Source organism: Schistocerca cancellata, unplaced genomic scaffold (genome assembly GCF_023864275.1).
Source record: "Schistocerca cancellata isolate TAMUIC-IGC-003103 unplaced genomic scaffold, iqSchCanc2.1 HiC_scaffold_743, whole genome shotgun sequence".
In the NCBI taxonomy this organism is placed as follows: Eukaryota; Metazoa; Arthropoda; class Insecta; order Orthoptera; family Acrididae; genus Schistocerca; species Schistocerca cancellata.
Genome location: NW_026046754.1, coordinates 348,736 through 371,984, shown reverse-complemented (window position 1 = coordinate 371,984; position 23,249 = coordinate 348,736).

Here is a 23,249-nt window from a genome sequence, read left to right as displayed (position 1 = left end):
TTAAAATATAAATTTGTAAGGTGAAATGTTAAAATTTATTTATAGCTCTTTTTATGAATCCGTGAAATTTAAATAATAAACTAGGATTAGATACCCTATTATTTTAAATGTTAATTATATTTACCAGGGTACTATTAGTTAAGGTCTTTAAACCCAAAGAATTTGGCGGTATCTCATTCCATTCAGAGGAACCTACCCCGTGATTGATAATACACGATTTACTCTACTTGATTTATTTGTTTGTATATCTCCGTTATCAGAGAATCTTTTTAGAGTTATAATTCTCAAGATTTATAATTATAAAATATTTCAGGTCAAGGTGCAGCTTATAGTTAAGAGGAGGTGGGTTACAATAGATTTTTGTTTATAACGGATTTGATGGTGAAATACTGTTAATGAAGGTGGATTTGATAGTAATTTAATTTATTTAATTTAACTGATATAGGCTCTGAGGTGTGTACACATCGCCCGTCGCTCTCATTATTGATTATTCTATTTTTTTTTTAATTTAGCTTCAATTTAGATGAGATAAGTTGTAACATAGTAGATGTACTGGAAAGTGTATCTAGTAAGAGTTTCAAGATATAACTTATTAGTAAAGTGTTTCATTTACACTGAAAATTTTTCTGTGCAAATCAGGATATCTTGATTATTTATTTTATTATATTTATTTTTTGTTTATTTAATTATTTAATAAAAATAATTTTGTTGAATTTTGTCTTAGTATATTTTGTAGAATTGATTTTTTAGATTATAGTTTATTGGTAATGTAATTGTTTTATGAAATATTATTTTAAATTTTTAAAAGTAGATTTTATTTATTGTACCTTTTGTATCAGGGTTTATCAAAATTTTAGTATTTATTTTACTTGTCTCGATTTGGGTTGATTTATAAATAATTTATAGTTAATGTATCATAATTATTATTAAATTATTTATAGAAATGAGATGTTAATCGTTTCCCAAGATATCTAGTTTCTTAAGAAAAAATTTAATTTTTTGAAGTTAATTGTTTCTATTTAATTTTTTAAGTATAAATATTAACTTATTTATTCTTTAAGGGATAAGCTTTGAAGTTAATAACCTATAATTTGTTTTAATAAAATATAATAGTAAACTTTAAACCAGCTATCTTAGAGATTACGTTTTAGTTCATTATTTTTTATTTTGATTTTATAATTATTTTAGGTTTTTTATTAAGATTATTTATTTAATTTTAAAATTTTTGTAATAATGATAGAATTAGTATATTTATTTGTATATAATTTTTACCTTGTGAATTTATTATAAGGAACTAGGCAAAATTGATTTCCGCCTGTTTATCAAAAACATGTCCTCTTGAAAATACTTTGAGGTCTGGCCTGCTCACTGAGCAGATTTTTAAAGAGCCGCGGTATTTTGACCGTGCAAAGGTAGCATAATCATTAGTCTCTTAATTAGTGGCTGGAATGAATGGCTTGATGAGAAATCAACTGTCTCTTAATAAATTTTTGAATTTAACTTTTGAGTCAAAAGGCTTAAATTTTTCTTTAGGACGAGAAGACCCTATAGAGCTTAACATTTTATTTTTATATAGTTTTTTGTTTGTCTTTCTATATTTAATGATGATGTTTTGTTGGGGTGACATGAAGAATAAATAAACTCTTCATTATTATATCATTTATTTATGTTTGTTGTTTTGATCCATATTTTTTATGATCATAAGATTAAGTTACCTTAGGGATAACAGCGTAATTGTTTTTGAGAGCTCATATCGACAAAGCAGATTGCGACCTCGATGTTGGATTAAGAAAAATTTTGGGTGCAGTAGCCCAGTGATTAGGTCTGTTCGACCTTTAAATTCTTACATGATCTGAGTTCAGACCGGCGTGAGCCAGGTCGGTTTCTATCCTAAGATTATTGATTCATATTAGTACGAAAGGACCATATGGTTGAAATATTTTTTGTTTTATTGATTAATATTAATTAAATTACTATTTTGACAGATTAATGTGTTGAATTTAGAATTCATTTATGTAGATTTTTTCTACAAATAGTATTGATACTTTATGATTTATTTATGTTTATTTTAAATTTTCTTTTATTAGTTATTTGTGTTTTAATTAGTGTTGCTTTTTTAACTTTATTAGAACGTAAGGTTTTAGGTTACATCCAAATTCGAAAGGGCCCAAATAAAGTAGGTTTTGTAGGAATTCCTCAACCCTTTAGTGATGCTATTAAGTTAATTTGTAAGGAGCAGCCAATTCCTATTATATCTAATTATTTACTTTATTATTTTTCCCCTGTTTTTAATTTAATGATTTCCTTGGCTGTTTGAGTAATTTTCCCTTACTTGACTTATATATGTTCTTTTTCTTATGGATTTTTGTTTTTTTTGTGTTGTACTAGATTAGGTGTTTATACTGTTATAATTGCTGGTTGATCTTCTAATTCAAATTATTCTTTATTAGGTTCTCTTCGCTCTGTTGCTCAGACAATTTCGTATGAAGTTAGTTTAGCTTTAATTTTATTATCTTTAATTATTTTAATTGGTAGTTTTAACATGTTTGATTTTATGAATTATCAGCTTTATTGTTGATTTATTATTATTTCTTTTCCTTTAGCTTTAGCTTGTTTTGCTTCTTGTTTAGCTGAAACTAACCGTACTCCTTTTGACTTTGCCAAAGGTGAATCTGAGTTAGTTTCAGGTTTTAATATTGAATATGGTGCAGGTGGATTTACTTTAATTTTTTTAGCTGAGTATACAAGGATTGTTTTTATAAGAATATTATTAGCTTTAATTTTTTTAGGTGGTGATTTTTATTCTTTTATATTTTTTATTAAGCTTGCTGTAATGTCCTTTGGGTTTATTTGAGTTCGGGGGACTTTACCACGTTTTCGTTATGATAAGTTAATATACTTAGCTTGAAAAAGTTTTTTGCCTTTATCTTTAAATTTTTTTATTTTCTTTGTCGGTTTAAAGATTTTATTTATTTCATTTATTTAGTGAAATTTTTTAAGAAAAGTTAATAGAAGAGTTAAACTTCTAGTTTTATGTTTTCAAAACATATGCTTTTCCTAAGCTAATTAACTTATTATTCCTTAATTAGTTTATCTCATGCGTTTGCAATGTGTACATTAATTAAGAAGTATGTAAAGTAGATAATTGTTAAGATTTGTCCTGTTATAATGTAAGGCTCTTCAACAGGTCGTTTACCAATTCATGTTAATAAGCATACAACAACTACTATAATTCAGAATAAAATTTGATTAATAGGATAGAATTGAATACCTCGAAATGGTGTTTTATTATAAAATGGTAAAATTATTAAGATTCTAATTGATAAAAATAGTGCAATAACACCTCCTAGCTTATTAGGGATTGATCGTAGAATTGCATATGCAAATAAGAAATATCATTCCGGTTGAATATGGACGGGAGTTACTAGTGGGTTAGCAGGTACAAAATTATCTGGATCCCCTAGAAGGTAAGGATTAATCAAGCATAATATAATTAATAATGATGTTATTAATACAAATGTAATAGAGTCCTTGAAAGTAAAGTATGGGTGAAATGGGATTTTTTCAATATCTCCATTTAGGCCTAAAGGGTTATTAGACCCTGTTTGGTGGAGGAAAAATAAATGAATTGCTGCCATTGCAGCAATAATAAATGGTAGTACAAAATGAAATGTAAAGAATCGGTTTAATGTTGCATTATCAACAGCAAACCCTCCCCATACCCATTGAACTAAATCTGTTCCTAAATATGGAATTGCTGATAATAAATTAGTAATTACTGTCGCACCTCAGAATGATATTTGACCTCAAGGTAAAACATATCCTATAAATGCGGTTGCTATAACTAAGAATAGAATTACTGTACCAATTATTCAGGTGTGCATGTATATGTAGGATCCATAGTAAATCCCCCGTCCTACATGTAAATAAATACAAATAAAAAATATAGAGGCTCCATTTGCATGTAAGGTTCGAATAATTCAACCATTATTTACGTCTCGGCAGATGTGGACTACACTGCTAAACGCTATTTCAATATTTGATGTGTAATGTATGGCTAAAAATAGTCCGGTTACAATTTGAATTACTAAACATAGTCCTAGCAGTGATCCAAAATTTCATCAAAATGAAATATTTGTTGGTGCAGGTAAATCAACTAAAGAGTTATTAATGATTTTAATTAAAGGATGTCTTAATCGTAAGGGTTTATTCATTAGTAAATTATCTTATTTTACGAATAGGCCCCTGGTTAATATTGGTGATTTTAACGACTGCTAATAGTGCCAAAAATAAATAAATTATTATTATTATTGTAATAATAAATGTTGGTCTATTATATAGTTTTTCTAAAGATATTGTTATTTCTTGATAATTGATTGAGTTATCAATATTTATAGTTTCAGTATTTTTGAAAAAGTCTATAAATATTGTTATATCTAGAATAATTAATATTGATATAATAAATACTCATATAGTTAAGGTAATAATTATCGTAATTGATTTAGGTTGAAATATTTCATTTGATGCGATTCTTGTAATATAAATAAATAGAACTAATATACCACCAAGAAACGTTAAAAATAAAATATATGATAATCAATATCTTTCCATTATTGTTCCTGTTATTAGCCCGACTAAAAAGGTTTGTAGGATAATGAAAAGCATTATTGATATTGGGTGTCTTAATTTAATAAAATTAATATTTATTAGGTTTGATAGTGATATAATTATTATTTTAATCATTTCAGGGGTTAGTTTATTAAAATATCGGTTTTGGGGACCGATGATGGGAAGCTTTTCCACCTCTGAAGTTTTAAAAGCGGGGGCTGAACTTATTTCCGGTTTACAAGACCGGTGTTTTTTTTAAACTATTAAAACTAATGTTTATATTCTCTGTCTTTACTTCTTTATTGATTTATTTTGCTGGTGTTTATGTTTTTTCCTCTAAACGTAAGCATTTATTAATGGTTCTTTTGAGATTAGAATATATTGTTCTTTCTTTATTTATATTAATTATTGTTTTTCTTATTGAGTTTGATTATGATTATTTTTTTCCTGTTATTTTTTTGGTTTTTTCTGTTTGTGAGGGCGCTTTGGGTCTTTCTATCTTAGTTTCAATAATTCGTTCTCATGGGAATGATTTTTTTAATTCTTTTGGTTTGTCTTTATGTTAAAGTATTTATTTATAACTATTTTTTTGATCCCTCTTTGTTTGGTTAATAATTGTTGATGATTGGTTCATTCTTTAATGTTTATGTCTAGTTTTGTTTTTATGGTTTGTGTTTATTCATATGCGGATTTGAATATAATTAGATATTATTTTGGTATTGATTATTTTTCTTTTAGTTTGATTTTGCTTAGTTTTTGGATTTGTTCCTTAATAATTACTGCTAGAGGTTCAGTTTATTTAAGTTCTTATCATTCTAATTTTTTTGTCTTTATGGTCTTAATTTTAATGATTATGCTTTATTGTTCTTTTGCTAGATTGAGTCTTCTTTCTTTTTATATTTTTTTTGAGGCTATATTGGTTCCTACTTTACTTTTGATTTTAGGTTGAGGTTATCAACCTGAACGGCTACAGGCTGGTGTTTATTTAATTTTTTATACTCTGGTTGCTAGATTGCCTTTATTATTAGTTTTATTTAGGGTTTATGATTTTTCTAATACTTTGTATTTTCCTTTATTGGTTGATTTTGGTTCTTATTATTTTATATTTTATGTTTTTATAATTCTTGCCTTTTTAGTTAAGATGCCTATATTTTTGGTTCATTTATGGCTTCCTAAGGCTCATGTTGAGGCCCCTATTTCAGGTAGAATGATTCTTGCTGGTGTTTTATTGAAGTTAGGTGGTTATGGTATTTTTCGTGTTATGAAGGTTATTTCTTATTTGGGTTTAAAATTTAATTATTTTTGATTGTCTTTAGGTTTATCTGGTGGTGTTATTGTTAGATTTATTTGTTTTCGTCAGGTTGATTTAAAGTCTTTAATTGCATATTCTTCTGTTGCTCATATAAGAATAGTTATTGGGGGTTTGATGACTATAAATTGGTGGGGTTGTATAGGTTCTCTTTCTTTAATGGTTGGTCATGGTTTATGTTCTTCTGGTTTATTTTGTTTATCTAATATTATTTATGAGCGTTTAGGTAGACGAAGATTATTAATTAACAAGGGTATAATTAATTTAATACCAAGAATGGCTTTATGATGATTCCTTTTGAGTTCTTCTAATATGGCTGCTCCTCCTTCTTTAAATTTGGTAGGTGAACTTAGATTATTAAATAGAATTATGTCTTGGTCTTCTTTTAGATTTTTTGCTTTAATTTTTTTGTCTTTTTTTAGAGCTGTTTATACTTTATATATGTATTCTTATTCTCAACATGGTAGTTATTATTCTGGTGTTTACACTTGTTCTCTTGGTTATTTTCGTGAGTATCATCTTTTACTTTTACATTGATTACCTTTAAACATTCTTTGTTTAAAGGGGGAGTATTTTTTTGTTTAGGTTGCTTAAGTATTTTAATTAAAAATGTTGTTTTGTGGAATCAATGATATGAATTTTTTCATCTTAGGCCGTGAATTTGTTTTCTATTTGTTCTTTGAGTTTTTTTTCTTTATTTTTTTCTAGAACTATAATTTTTATTTTGGGTATTTATTATTTAATAATTGATTATAGAGTTTTTGTTGAATGAGAACTTTTTAATTTAAATGGTTCTATGGTTGTTATGACTTTAATTTTGGATTGAATATCTCTTATTTTTATGTCTTTTGTTATATATATTTCTTCTTTGGTTATTTATTATAGAGAGGATTATATATCGGGAGAAAAAAATATAAATCGTTTTATTATTATTGTTTTAATATTTATTCTTTCTATAGGGTTTTTAATTATTAGTCCTAATTTGATTAGAATTTTGTTAGGATGAGATGGTTTAGGTTTAGTTTCTTATTGTTTAGTTATTTATTACCAAAATGTGAAATCTTATAGTGCCGGCATATTAACTGCACTTTCTAATCGTATTGGTGATGTTGCTATTTTAATTTCTATTGCTTGAATATTAAATTTTGGTGGTTGAAATTACATTTATTATTATGATTTTATTTCTAATTCTTTTGAAATAAAGCTTATTACTATATTAATTGTTTTGGCAGCTATAACTAAAAGAGCCCAAATTCCCTTTTCTTCTTGACTTCCTGCTGCTATGGCTGCTCCTACTCCTGTTTCTGCTTTGGTTCATTCTTCTACTCTTGTTACTGCTGGTGTTTATTTATTAATCCGTTTTAGACCAATATTAGATACTTATAATTGTGGTTGATTTTTGCTTTTAATTGGTTGTATAACTATGTTTATAGCTGGTTTAGGGGCTAATTTTGAATTTGATTTGAAGAAAATCATTGCTCTTTCTACTTTAAGACAACTTGGTTTAATAATAAGAATTTTGGCTATAGGTTACCCAAAACTTGCATTTTTTCATTTATTGGCTCATGCTTTATTTAAGGCTTTACTGTTTATGTGTGCAGGTTCAATAATCCATAATTTAAAGGATTCTCAGGACATTCGTTTTATAGGTTCTATTGTTAATTTTATGCCTTTAACTTCAGTTTGTTTTAATGTTTCTAGTTTGTCTTTGTGCGGTATACCATTTTTAGCTGGTTTTTATTCAAAGGATTTAATTCTTGAAATGGTTTGTTTAAGATGAATTAATTGTTTAATTTTTTTTCTTTATTTCTTTTCTACTGGCTTAACTGCTTCTTATTCTTTTCGTCTTTTCTATTACTCAATGTCTGGTGATAATAATTTTTATTCTAGATTTTCTTTTGATGATAAGGGTTATTATATTTCTTTTGGTATAATTGGTTTATTATTTGTTGCTGTTTTTGGTGGTAGTCTTTTGTCTTGATTAATTTTTCCTATTCCTCATGTTATTGCTTTGCCTTATTATTTAAAGTTTTTAACTATTACTGTAGTTATTTTGGGTGCTTATTTAGGTTATCTTATTTCTAATTTTGATTTTTCTCAAAATTTATTTTCTTTAAGTATACTTTCTTTTGTTAGATTTTCTGGTTCTATGTGGTTTATACCTTTTCTTTCAACTAAGTTTATTAGATATATTCCTTTAAAATTGGGTTATTATTCATCTAAATCATTTGATTATGGTTGGGGTGAATTATTTGGTGGCCAAGGTTTATATAGACTATTTATTTATTTAATTGGTTATATACAAGGCTGATACGATTCTAATTTTAAGATTTATCTTTTAACTTTTATTTTTTGAATGTTTATTTTGGTGGTATTATTTTTCGTTTACTTAAATAGCTTATGATTAGAGCGTAACACTGAAGATGTTAAGGAAGTATTTTTACTTTTAGGTATTTATAAATATACATATATTATTTTTACAGTGAAAATGTAATGTTTTATTTAAACTATATAAATTTTAGAAATGTTAACGGAATTTAACCGCTAATATAAAAAGTTAGCAGCTTTCATATTGACTTTACATTTCCTTAATTGGAACTTTATAGTTCAATTATATTATTAACAGTAATACACCTCTTTTTGGCTTCAATTAATAAGAATAAGGGTATTTATTTACCAACCTTCCAGGTCGAAACTGACTGCAATATTTCGCTTCTTATTCTATTTAAGGTTGATTGATTATATCAATGCTTTTTGAATGCAACCCAAATGTTATAGTTAACTACAACCCTTTATTCTGCTCATTGTAAGGCTCCTTGATTTCATTCATGGTATAGTCCTCCTAGTAATACTATAATAAAAAATATTGTTGATATTGTTCAGATTATAATATCTGAAGTTTTAAAAATAATTACAATTGGAAGGATTAGTGCGATTTCTACATCAAAAATTAAGAAAATTACTGCAATTAAGAAGAATCGAAGTGAGAAGGGTATTCGTGCTGAACTTTTTGGGTCAAACCCACACTCAAATGGTGATCTTTTTTCTCGGTCATTAATTAATTTTTTTGATAGTGTTGTTGCAAGGATTATAACAATTATAGGAATAATAAATCTAATAAAAATTCTTGTAGATAGAATTAGGATTGTTTTTCTTGATTAATATCAAGCTTTTTGATTGGAAGTCAAATGTACTATTTATACTAGAAAAACAGTTATCTACCTCATCAATAAATAGAGATGTATAAGAATAATCACACTACGTCTACAAAGTGTCAGTACCATGCTGCTGCTTCAAATCCAAAATGGTGTCTTGGTGAGAATTGGTTTATTGAATGTCGAAGTAGACATGTTGATAAGAAGATTGTTCCAATAATTACATGTAGTCCATGGAATCCTGTTGCAACAAAGAATGTTGATCCATAAACTGCGTCTGCAATTGTGAATGGTGCTTCTCAATACTCATATGCTTGAAGTATAGTGAAGTATAGTCCTAGCAATACTGTGAAGAATAATCCTTGTAGTGCTTGAGTATGATTAGATTCTATTAAACTATGGTGTGCTCATGTTACTGTTACTCCTGATGCTAAAAGAATAGCTGTATTAAGTAATGGAATTTGTATAGGATTAAAAGGTTGAATTCCTATTGGAGGTCATAATATTCCTAGTTCAATAGTAGGTGCTAGTCTTCTTCTAAAGAATGCTCAGAAAAATGAAATGAAGAATAGTACCTCTGATGCAATAAATAAAATTATCCCTCATCGTAATCCAATTGATACAAATCCTGTATGTAGTCCTTGGTATGTTCCTTCTCGAACTACATCTCGTCATCATTGGATTATAGTTAATAAGGTAATTCCGAATCCAATTATAAATAAGTTAATGTTGAATAGGTGAAATCATTTTGCTAATCCTGATACTAATACTATTGCTCCAATTGCTCCTGTTAATGGTCAAGGTCTGTAATCTACTAAGTGGAATGGGTGGTTTGAGTGAGTTGTTAACATAGGTTTAGTATACTTCTCTAGAATATAGAGTTCTTAAAATTGAGAAAACGTAAGCTTGAATTATTGCTACTGCTGATTCTAGAATTAATAGAAGTATTTGTCCAATAATTAATAGTGAAATTAAGTTTATTGCTATTGATGGTCCTGTATTTCCTAATAATGTTAATAGTAAGTGACCTGCAATTATATTTGCTGCTAGTCGTACTGCTAATGTACCTGGTCGAATGACATTTCTAATTGTTTCAATTAATACTATAAATGATATTAATGCAGGTGGTGTTCCTTGGGGAACAAGGTGTGTGAATATATGGTTGGTATGATTAATTCATCCAAATAACATAAATCTTAATCATATAGGTAGAGCGATTGCAAATGTTAATGCTAAATGTCTTGTTCTAGTAAAAATATAAGGGAATAATCCTATGAAATTATTAAATAGTATTATAATAAAGATTGAAATGAAGATGAATGTTGTTCCATTAAATGAATTTAGTCCTAGTAATGTTTTAAATTCATTGTGTAAGGTTAAGTTTAGTTTATTTCAAATAATATTAATTCGTGATGGTGTAAGTCAAAACATTGATGGGATTAATAATAATCCTAAGAATGTTCTAGTTCAATTTAATGATAAATTGAAGATGTTAGTTGATGGATCAAATGTTGAAAATAAATTTGTTATCATTTTCAATTTGAGTTTTTTATATCAATTGTTCTTTTTTCTGCTCTTTTAATAAGATTTGGTTTAAATGAAAAAAAGTTTATTTGATTAAATAAAATTAATGTAGCTGAAAATATAATGAATAGGGTGAATCATATGAGAGGGGATATTTGAGGGATTTGGATTAAATTTCCCCATCAGAAGTAGTCGTTAATTTACTATTTTTTGGTTTAAGAGACCATTACTTACTTTCAGTCATCCGATGTATTTCAAGGTGTACTAATTGTTTAGTTATTTTAGATTGACACTCTAATGTTATATATATATTAATTAACTCCTTAGATTATCTTAGATAATCACTTAATAAATAAGTTTACTGAAGTTCTTTCAATTACAATTGGTATGAATCTGTGGTTTGCTCCACAGATTTCTGAGCACTGTCCAAAGAACAATCCAGGTCGGTTTATTGTGAATGTTCCTTGGTTTAGTCGACCTGGCGTTGCGTCAATTTTAACCCCTAATGCAGGTACTGCTCATGAGTGTAGAACGTCTGATGCTCTTGTTAATACTCGTACTTCTGTATTTATTGGTAGAATTGTTCGGTTATCTACATCTAGAAGTCGAAATCCATCATTTTCTAGGTCTTGTTCTGGTGTTATATAAGTGTCAAATTCTACATCTATAAAGCCTGAATATTCATATCTTCAGTATCATTGTCGTCCAATTGTTTTAATTGTGATTATTGCATCTACTGAATCATCAAGTAAATATAGTAGTCGTAATGATGGGAGTGCAATGAAAATTAGTGTAATTGCTGGCAGTGCTGTTCAGATTGTTTCAATTAAATGTCCGTGAAGTATGTTTCGGTTTGTATAGGCAATAAATAATATATAACTTAGAGCATAACCTACAATTACTGTAATTAATAATAATATGACTATAGTATGATCATGGAAGAATGATAGTTGCTCCATTAATGGTGAAGCTCCATCTTGAAGGGATAAATTTGATCATGTTGCCATTAATAGGTTTCTAATAAAAGGTCAAACCTTTATTTGTAGAGCTTAAATCTACTGCACTAATCTGCCATATTAGAATCTAGAGATTAATGGTAGTTCTGAGTAGCTGTGTTCTGCAGGCGGGTTATTTTGTAATCATTCTGTTGATCTTCTTATATTAGCTCTAAATATAATTGCTCGGTTTGTAACCATTCTTTCTCATATAATTACAATAAATATAATGATTCCTACAATAGAAATTGTAGATCCAATTCTTGATACTACATTTCATGATGTATATGCATCCGGATAATCTGAATATCGTCGTGGTATTCCTGCTAATCCTAAGAAGTGTTGAGGGAAAAATGTTAAGTTTACCCCAATAAATATAATTGTGAATTGGATTTTTAATCATGTGTTATTTATAGTTAATCCTGTAAATAATGGGTATCATTGAATAACACCTCCTATAATTGCAAATAGATAATACATAATGGAAGTGGGCTACTATATAATATGTATCATGTAATACAATGTCAAGTGATGAGTTTGCTAATACTAACCCTGTTAATCCACCAATTGTGAATAGGAAAATAAATCCTAAAGCTCATAATAGTGGTGGATTGAATTTGAATTTAGTTCCATTTAGTGTAGCTAATCATCTAAATACCTTAATTCCTGTAGGTACAGCAATAATTATTGTTGCTGATGTAAAGTAAGCTCGTGTGTCAACGTCTATTCCTACTGTAAATATGTGATGTGCTCATACAATAAATCCTATTAGTCCAATTGATAACATAGCATAAATTATACCTAGTGTTCCAAATGATTCAATTTTTCCTCTTTCTTGACATACAATGTGAGAGATAATTCCAAATCCTGGAAGAATTAGAATGTAAACTTCTGGGTGCCCAAAGAATCAAAATAAGTGTTGATATAGAATTGGGTCACCCCCTCCTGCAGGGTCAAAGAATGATGTATTCAAGTTTCGATCTGTTAGTAGTATAGTAATAGCTCCTGCTAATACTGGAAGTGATAAAAGTAGGAGGAGAGCTGTAATAGCTACGGATCATACAAATAATGGTGTTTGATCTAGAGTTATACTTTCTGATCGTATATTAATTGCTGTTGTAATGAAATTTACTGCACCAAGAATAGATGATACACCTGCTAAGTGAAGTGAGAAAATAGCTAGGTCTACAGATGCCCCTCCATGTGCGATAGCTCCTGCAAGAGGTGGGTAAACTGTTCACCCTGTACCAGCACCGTTATCTACTATAGAAGATGTAAGAAGGAGGGTTAGTGAAGGTGGTAGTAATCAAAAACTTATATTATTTATTCGTGGGAATGCTATATCTGGTGCACCAATTATTAATGGTACGAGTCAATTACCAAATCCACCAATTATAATAGGCATTACTATAAAGAAAATTATTACAAATGCATGTGCTGTAATAATAACATTATACACTCCTGGAAATGGAAAAAAGAACACATTGACACCGGTGTGTCAGACCCACCATACTTGCTCCGGACACTGCGAGGGGGCTGTACAAGCAATGATCACACGCACGGCACAGCGGACACACCAGGAACCGCGGTGTTGACCGTCGAATGGCGCTAGCTGCGCAGCATTTGTGCAACGCCGCCGTAAGTGTCAGCCAGTTTGCCGTGGCATACGGAGCTCCATCGCAGTCTTTAACACTGGTAGCATGCCACGACAGCGTGGACGTGAACCGTATGTGCAGTTGACGGACTTTGAGCGGGGGCGTATAGTGGGCATGCGGTAGGCCGGGTGCACGTACCGCCGAATTGCTCAACACGTGGGGCGTGAGGTCTCCACAGTACATCGATGTTGACGCCAGTGGTCGGCGGAAGGTGCACATGCCTGTCGACCTGGGACCGGACCGCAGCGACGCACGGATGCACGCCAAGACCGTAGGATCCTACGCAGTGCCGTAGGGGACCGCACCGCCACTTCCCAGCAAATTAGGGACACTGGTGCTCCTGGGGTATTGGCGAGGACCATTCGCAACCGTCTCCATGAAGCTGGGCTACGGTCCCGCACACCGTTAGGCCGTCTTCCGCTCACGCCCCAACATCGTGCAGCCCGCCTCCAGTGGTGTCGCGACAGGCGTGAATGGAGGGACGAATGGAGACGTGTCGTCTTCAGCGATGAGAGTCGCTTCTGCCTTGGTGCCAATGATGGTCGTATGCGTGTTTGGCGCCGTGCAGGTGAGCGCCACAATCAGGACTGCATACGACCGAGGCACACAGGGCCAACACCCGGCATCATGGTGTGGGGAGCGATCTCCTACACTGGCCGTACACCACTGGTGATCGTCGAGGGGACACTGAATAGTTCACGGTACATCCAAACCGTCATCGAACCCATCGTTCTACCATTCCTAGACCGGCAAGGGAACTTGCTGTTCCAACAGGACAATGCACGTCCGCATGTATCCCGTGCCACCCAACGTGCTCTAGAAGGTGTAAGTCAACTACCCTGGCCAGCAAGATCTCCGGATCTGTCCCCCATTGAGCATGTTTGGGACTGGATGAAGCGTCGTCTCACGCGGTCTGCACGTCCAGCACGAACGCTGGTCCAACTGAGGCGCCAGGTGGAAATGGCATGGCAAGCCGTTCCACAGGACTACATCCAGCATCTCTACGATCGTCTCCATGGGAGAATAGCAGCCTGCATTGCTACGAAAGGTGGATATACACTGTACTAGTGCCGACATTGTGCATGCTCTGTTGCCTGTGTCTATGTGCCTGTGGTTCTGTCAGTGTGATCATGTGATGTATCTGACCCCAGGAATGTGTCAATAAAGTTTCCCCTTCCTGGGACAATGAATTCACGGTGTTCTTATTTCAATTTCCAGGAGTGTAGATTTGGTCATCTCCAATTAGAGATCTTGGTTGACCTAGTTCAGCACGAATAAGTATTCTTATTGATGTTCCTACTATTCCTGCTCACGCTCCAAATAAAAAGTATAAAGTACCAATATCCTTATGGTTTGTTGAGAATAATCATTTTTGCCGTAAGATGGCTGAATTTGAGGTGGTAGACTGTAAATCTACTTATGAGATGTTTCTCTCTTACCATGTGGTTAGGCCTTATATTCAATTATGATTCTAGACTGCAATTCTAGAGGTGTGAAATTTTACTAAGGCCTAAAAGATTATTCTTTTAATTATAACTTTGAAGGTTATTAGTTTAGTTAACTTAAGTCCTTAGTATAATGAGATTAAGGTTGATGTTGAAATCAGTCCTATTGTTGAAATTATTACTGTTATAGGTAGAACAATTCTTGATTTTTGAGACTTAGTTGTTATGTTGTTTTCTATTAATGATTGTATTACAATTCATTTAGGTAGGAAACCAAGGAATGGTGGCAATCCACCTAGTGATAGAAGAGATAAAAATATTATGAATTTAATTTCAGTTTTTATATTTCTGGCTGAATAAATTTGGTTTATAAAAAATAAATTTATTTGCTTAAATAATAAGACCATAATTAGTCTTAATAGAGAGTAAATAATAAAGTATAGTTCTCAGATGTTTTCTCTAACAGTTAGAGATCTAATTATTCACCCTAAATGTCTAATTGAGGAATATGCTAGAAGTTGTCGTAGAGATGTTTGATTTAAACCACCTATTGCCCCAATAATAATTCTTAGAATGATAATTGTTCAAATGAAAGTTCTTAGTTGAATACAATAAGATAACACTATTATTGGGGCAATTTTTTGTCATGTTATTAATGTTAAACAGTTATTTCATCTTGAAGCTCCTATTACTTCTGGAAATCAGAAATGGAAAGGTGCAGCCCCAATCTTTAATAATAATCTAGATCTGATTATTATTGATGGAATAAATTCTGTTTCTCATCCTATTGGATATTTTATTTGAATCAGCAAAATTGAAAATAATAGTATTGTCGATGATATTGCTTGGACAATAAAATATTTAATTGATGATTCATTTATTATTATATTTTTATTTCTTGTTAGGAGCGGAATAAATGAAAGTAAGTTGATCTCAAGTCCTATTCAAACCCCAAATCAGGAGTTTGATGAAATGGACAGGATCGTTCCTATCATTAATGTTGATAGGAAGAGAAGTTTTGTAGATTTGTTGGTCATTAAAAAGGAGAGGATTGATACCTCTATAAATGGGGTATGAACCCATTAGCTTGTTTAGCTTACCTTTTTACATTAAGGTGTATGATGCACGTTAGTTTTTGATACTAAAGGAGGTAGTTTAATTCTGTCTTATGTAATTTTTAATGAAGGTAATTTTTATTTACTTTATTTACCCTATCAAGGTAACCCTTTAATCAGGCACTTCATTTTTATTTATTTTATTTAATATACAAATTAAAAATTTTTTTTGAAAATTTGTTTATGTATTATTTTGGTTATTTCTAATTAATTTATCTCGTTTCGTATAATTTGAGCATATATATTATATATTATATACAATAAATAATTTATATTAATATACTACATTTAATTAAAATTAAATACTTATAATGTTATTTTATTATTATTAAATGATTATTTTAATACATTTATTTACCTAGGATTATAGCTACTTATGTTTTTAGCTTAAAAGAAATTATTATATTATAAATTATATAATAATATGAAAATTAATATTAAATATTATTATAATTGGATATAATAAATATAAATTATATTATTAAGTATAAAATATTATATTAATATAGATAATTAGATTAATTATAATAATATAATTGAATATATTTTCTATAGTTAAATTATTTAATTAATTAATATTTAAGTTAACTTAATATAAAGTTAATTTTATATTAATAACATATTACATTAATTTACATAATTGTATAAAATATATTTATTATATTATTTAATCTTTCTTTATTATTAGTGAAAAGAAAGATTAAATAAGAAAGAATATAATACATTTATTGGTATACATGTTCCATATTAATCTTTATTTATATATAATAGAGAAGTTGTTGTGGTCATTCGAGGGTCCGTTTCTTTTTATTTTTGCCACTATTTGTGTTTTTTTTCTTTTTTTTTCTTTAAATATTTGAATCTCTTATTTTTTCTTGTTTTAAAAAATTTTTGAATTTCTTATTTTGTTTCCAAAAGTTTTATTCTTGCTTGTTTATTCACTTTTTCTTTGTATTATATGTAAGTTTTGTTAAACTAAATGTTCTATTTTGCAGTAATTTGATTTAATTATCAAGTGATTTTGGATTTAGCAATTGATTTAGTATCGGCATAATTCGTGCCAGCAGCCGCGGTTATACGATTGATACAAGTGAATATTATTGGTTAAAACAGTTGTTTATATTTTTAGGGTTAAAATATAAATTTGTAAGGTGAAATGTTAAAATTTATTTATAGCTCTTTTTATGAATCTGTGAAATTTAAATAATAAACTAGGATTAGATACCCTATTATTTTAAATGTTAATTATATTTACCAGGGTACTATTAGTTAAGGTCTTTAATCCCAAAGAATTTGGCGGTATCTCATTCCATTCAGAGGAACCTACCCCGTGATTGATAATACACGATTTACTCTACTTGATTTATTTGTTTGTATATCTCCGTTATCAGAGAATCTTTTTAGAGTTATAATTCTCAAGATTTATAATTATAAAATATTTCAGGTCAAGGTGCAGCTTATAGTTAAGAGGAGGTGGGTTACAATAGATTTTTGTTTATAACGGATTTGATGATGAAATACTGTTAATGAAGGTGGATTTGATAGTAATTTAATTTATTTAATTTAACTGATATTGGCTCTGAGGTGTGTACACATCGCCCGTCGCTCTCATTATTGATTATTCTATTTTTTTTTTAATTTAGCTTCAATTTAGATGAGATAAGTTGTAACATAGTAGATGTACTGGAAAGTGTATCTAGTAAGAGTTTCAAGATATAACTTATTAGTAAAGTGTTTCATTTACACTGAAAATTTTTCTGTGCAAATCAGGATATCTTGATTATTTATTTTATTATATTTATTTTTTGTTTATTTAATTATTTAATAAAAATAATTTTGTTGAATTTTGTCTTAGTATATTTTGTAGAATTGATTTTTTAGATTATAGTTTATTGGTAATGTAATTGTTTTATGAAATATTATTTTAAATTTTTAAAAGTAGATTTTATTTATTGTACCTTTTGTATCAGGGTTTATCAAAATTTTAGTATTTATTTTACTTGTCTCGATTTGGGTTGATTTATAAATAATTTATAGTTAATGTATCATAATTATTATTAAATTATTTATAGAAATGAGATGTTAATCGTTTCCCAAGATATCTAGTTTCTTAAGAAAAAATTTAATTTTTTGAAGTTAATTGTTTCTATTTAATTTTTTAAGTATAAATATTAACTTATTTATTCTTTAAGGGATAAGCTTTGAAGTTAATAACCTATAATTTGTTTTAATAAAATATAATAGTAAGCTTTAAACCAGCTATCTTTAAGATTACGGTTTAGGTCATTATTTTTTATTTTGATTTTATAATTATTTTAGGTTTTTTATTAAGATTATTTATTTAATTTTAAAATTTTTGTAATAATGATAGAATTAGTATATTTATTTGTATATAATTTTTACCTTGTGAATTTATTATAAGGAACTAGGCAAAATTGATTTCCGCCTGTTTATCAAAAACATGTCCTCTTGAAAATACTTTGAGGTCTGGCCTGCTCACTGAGCAGATTTTTAAAGAGCCGCGGTATTTTGACCGTGCAAAGGTAGCATAATCATTAGTCTCTTAATTAGTGGCTGGAATGAATGGCTTGACGAGAAATCAACTGTCTCTTAATAAATTTTTGAATTTAACTTTTGAGTCAAAAGGCTTAAATTTTTCTTTAGGACGAGAAGACCCTATAGAGCTTAACATTTTATTTTTATATAGTTTTTTGTTTGTCTTTCTATATTTAATGATGATGTTTTGTTGGGGTGACATGAAGAATAAATCAACTCTTCATTATTATATCATTTATTTATGTTTGTTGTTTTGATCCATAATTTATGATCATAAGATTAAGTTACCTTAGGGATAACAGCGTAATTGTTTTTGAGAGCTCATATCGACAAAGCTGATTGCGACCTCGATGTTGGATTAAGAAAAATTTTGGGTGCAGTAGCCCAGTGATTAGGTCTGTTCGACCTTTAAATTCTTACATGATCTGAGTTCAGACCGGCGTGAGCCAGGTCGGTTTCTATCCTAAGATTATTGATTCATATTAGTACGAAAGGACCATATGGTTGAAATATTTTTTGTTTTATTGATTAATATTAATTAAATTACTATTTTGACAGATTAATGTGTTGAATTTAGAATTCATTTATGTAGATTTTTTCTACAAATAGTATTGATACTTTATGATTTATTTATGTTTATTTTGAATTTTCTTTTATTAGTTATTTGTGTTTTAATTAGTGTTGCTTTTTTAACTTTATTAGAGCATAAGGTTTTAGGTTACATCCAAATTCGAAAGGGCCCAAATAAAGTAGGTTTTGTAGGAATTCCTCAACCCTTTAGTGATGCTATTAAGTTAATTTGTAAGGAGCAGCCAATTCCTATTATATCTAATTATTTACTTTATTATTTTTCCCCTGTTTTTAATTTAATGATTTCCTTGGCTGTTTGAGTAATTTTCCCTTACTTGACTTATATATGTTCTTTTTCTTATGGATTTTTGTTTTTTTTGTGTTGTACTAGATTAGGTGTTTATACTGTTATAATTGCTGGTTGATCTTCTAATTCAAATTATTCTTTATTAGGTTCTCTTCGCTCTGTTGCTCAGACAATTTCGTATGAAGTTAGTTTAGCTTTAATTTTATTATCTTTAATTATTTTAATTGGTAGTTTTAACATGTTTGATTTTATGAATTATCAGCTTTATTGTTGATTTATTATTATTTCTTTTCCTTTAGCTTTAGCTTGTTTTGCTTCTTGTTTAGCTGAAACTAACCGTACTCCTTTTGACTTTGCCAAAGGTGAATCTGAGTTAGTTTCAGGTTTTAATATTGAATATGGTGCAGGTGGATTTACTTTAATTTTTTTAGCTGAGTATACAAGAATTGTTTTTATAAGAATATTATTAGCTTTAATTTTTTTAGGTGGTGATTTTTATTCTTTTATATTTTTTATTAAGCTTGCTGTAATGTCCTTTGGGTTTATTTGAGTTCGGGGGACTTTACCACGTTTTCGTTATGATAAGTTAATATACTTAGCTTGAAAAAGTTTTTTGCCTTTATCTTTAAATTTTTTTATTTTCTTTGTCGGTTTAAAGATTTTATTTATTTCATTTATTTAGTGAAATTTTTTAAGAAAAGTTAATAGAAGAGTTAAACTTCTAGTTTTATGTTTTCAAAACATATGCTTTTCCTAAGCTAATTAACTTATTATTCCTTAATTAGTTTATCTCATGCGTTTGCAATGTGTACATTAATTAAGAAGTATGTAAAGTAGATAATTGTTAAGATTTGTCCTGTTATAATGTAAGGCTCTTCAACAGGTCGTTTACCAATTCATGTTAATAAGCATACAACAACTACTATAATTCAGAATAAAATTTGATTAATAGGATAGAATTGAATACCTCGAAATGGTGTTTTATTATAAAATGGTAAAATTATTAAGATTCTAATTGATAAAAATAGTGCAATAACACCTCCTAGCTTATTAGGGATTGATCGTAGAATTGCATATGCAAATAAGAAATATCATTCCGGTTGAATATGGACGGGAGTTACTAGTGGGTTAGCAGGTACAAAATTATCTGGATCCCCTAGAAGGTAAGGATTAATCAAGCATAATATAATTAATAATGATGTTATTAATACAAATGTAATAGAGTCCTTGAAAGTAAAGTATGGGTGAAATGGGATTTTTTCAATATCTCCATTTAGGCCTAAAGGGTTATTAGACCCTGTTTGGTGGAGGAAAAATAAATGAATTGCTGCCATTGCAGCAATAATAAATGGTAGTACAAAATGAAATGTAAAGAATCGGTTTAATGTTGCATTATCAACAGCAAACCCTCCCCATACCCATTGAACTAAATCTGTTCCTAAATATGGAATTGCTGATAATAAATTAGTAATTACTGTCGCACCTCAGAATGATATTTGACCTCAAGGTAAAACATATCCTATAAATGCGGTTGCTATAACTAAGAATAGAATTACTGTACCAATTATTCAGGTGTGCATGTATATGTAGGATCCATAGTAAATCCCCCGTCCTACATGTAAATAAATACAAATAAAAAATATAGAGGCTCCATTTGCATGTAAGGTTCGAATAATTCAACCATTATTTACGTCTCGGCAGATGTGGACTACACTGCTAAACGCTATTTCAATATTTGATGTGTAATGTATGGCTAAAAATAGTCCGGTTACAATTTGAATTACTAAACATAGTCCTAGCAGTGATCCAAAATTTCATCAAAATGAAATATTTGTTGGTGCAGGTAAATCAACTAAAGAGTTATTAATGATTTTAATTAAAGGATGTCTTAATCGTAAGGGTTTATTCATTAGTAAATTATCTTATTTTACGAATAGGCCCCTGGTTAATATTGGTGATTTTAACGACTGCTAATAGTGCCAAAAATAAATAAATTATTATTATTATTGTAATAATAAATGTTGGTCTATTATATAGTTTTTCTAAAGATATTGTTATTTCTTGATAATTGATTGAGTTATCAATATTTATAGTTTCAGTATTTTTGAAAAAGTCTATAAATATTGTTATATCTAGAATAATTAATATTGATATAATAAATACTCATATAGTTAAGGTAATAATTATCGTAATTGATTTAGGTTGAAATATTTCATTTGATGCGATTCTTGTAATATAAATAAATAGAACTAATATACCACCAAGAAACGTTAAAAATAAAATATATGATAATCAATATCTTTCCATTATTGTTCCTGTTATTAGCCCGACTAAAAAGGTTTGTAGGATAATGAAAAGCATTATTGATATTGGGTGTCTTAATTTAATAACAACCTCAACATTTATCTCTTTTCTATATACAGCCCATACTTGTGCTACTGATTGTACCTGTCGTCCTTCATACAAAACATGAAAGTGTTAAAAAAAGGATTAAGAAACAATCTATACAGCTCATAATTACAATATAAAATAGTAGACTACTCTAACATCCTATCACAGTGAAAATATTGAAACTGTTGCTCCTAATACTACAATATACAACGCACCTTTGTGCTTGTGACAGGCTGAAATTAATACCCCTTGAAAGTGTTCTAACAAAAAAAATAAGAAATAATCTACACAGCTCACAATTACCTACCACAGATTATTAAATATTAAACTACTTTAACATCCTAACACAATAAACATTTTAGAAACTGATGACTCTAAATCTACAACATACAATGCACCTTTGTGCTTGTGACACACTGAAATTAGTATCTCTTTATCTATTTTACATTATATTATATATAACAACATTTCTAGGACACGTATGAACCATCCACATGATGTCAGGTCATCCTGACCTGCCATCGAGGTTCATCCAAATCAAACAATACACAATAATGTTTTAGTTATGGATCGGTAGCATCCCCTTTACCGGAGTGTGCGCATTGATCACACTACTCTACGACTCTCACTCACCAGACATCACATTTGCCTTCTCATTCAATCCATTAATACACTAACAGAATAGGTCTAGAAGTCAGCTAACCTTAACACCACCACACTCACGACAACATACCATACCTTTGCTCCCTTATACTCAACCACATAACACATGAAGCTGTTTCGGAGATAGCATTCCAGTCTTCGAATTCGTTCTTTCACTCTGGCACCTCTCTCCATCAGCTTACCTCTGCATTCAATTTACCGATTATTCATCCTGCTAAATATCAACTTAGAATTGTGACATTTCATCTAAGAACAAAAAATACACAAATTATTCATCCTGCAAAATAACTGTACACATTCTTATACTGGTTCCAGGCTTCAACAACAACAACAAAATTATTTTTGCCAAATTGCAAATCTTATGGTAAGAATTAGATTTACACTCATATTACATCCTACGTCAGTATTCCACAACGTTCACCATCTGGATCTCGTACTCCCTTTATGTCCTTTCACACTGTGCAGTTGTCCTCATCTCTTCATTCGTATTTCGGCTCTCCGTCCGTCCATTACTCCATCATTTCCTGGTCTTCCTTCGCCATTGGCATCAATCTCTATTGCAGCATACACAGGTCTCTCTGTAACATACATCTAAGACATCTCCACATTATTAATTCTACTCACCTTTATTTACCACTGTTTCATCACGTCGAATCTCTCTTTATTAATCACACTGCTTCACATCGCTTCTCTCCTTAAATATTCCCTTTATCCACTACTATTTATCACGTCGCTTCTCTATCTACCATCTTTATCCACTCATTAATCATCACGTCGTTTCTGCTTGATCCTTATTCATATGACAAAAAATACGTACATACACCACTCTGTCGACTCCTGTTCATGACTCATTCGACCAGTCTATTCCGTCATACTTCCTGACATCCCGCCTGAAAATTCTTATGTTCGATTTGACCCTGCACAACGTTACACACCACAAATAAATAGAAGGCAGA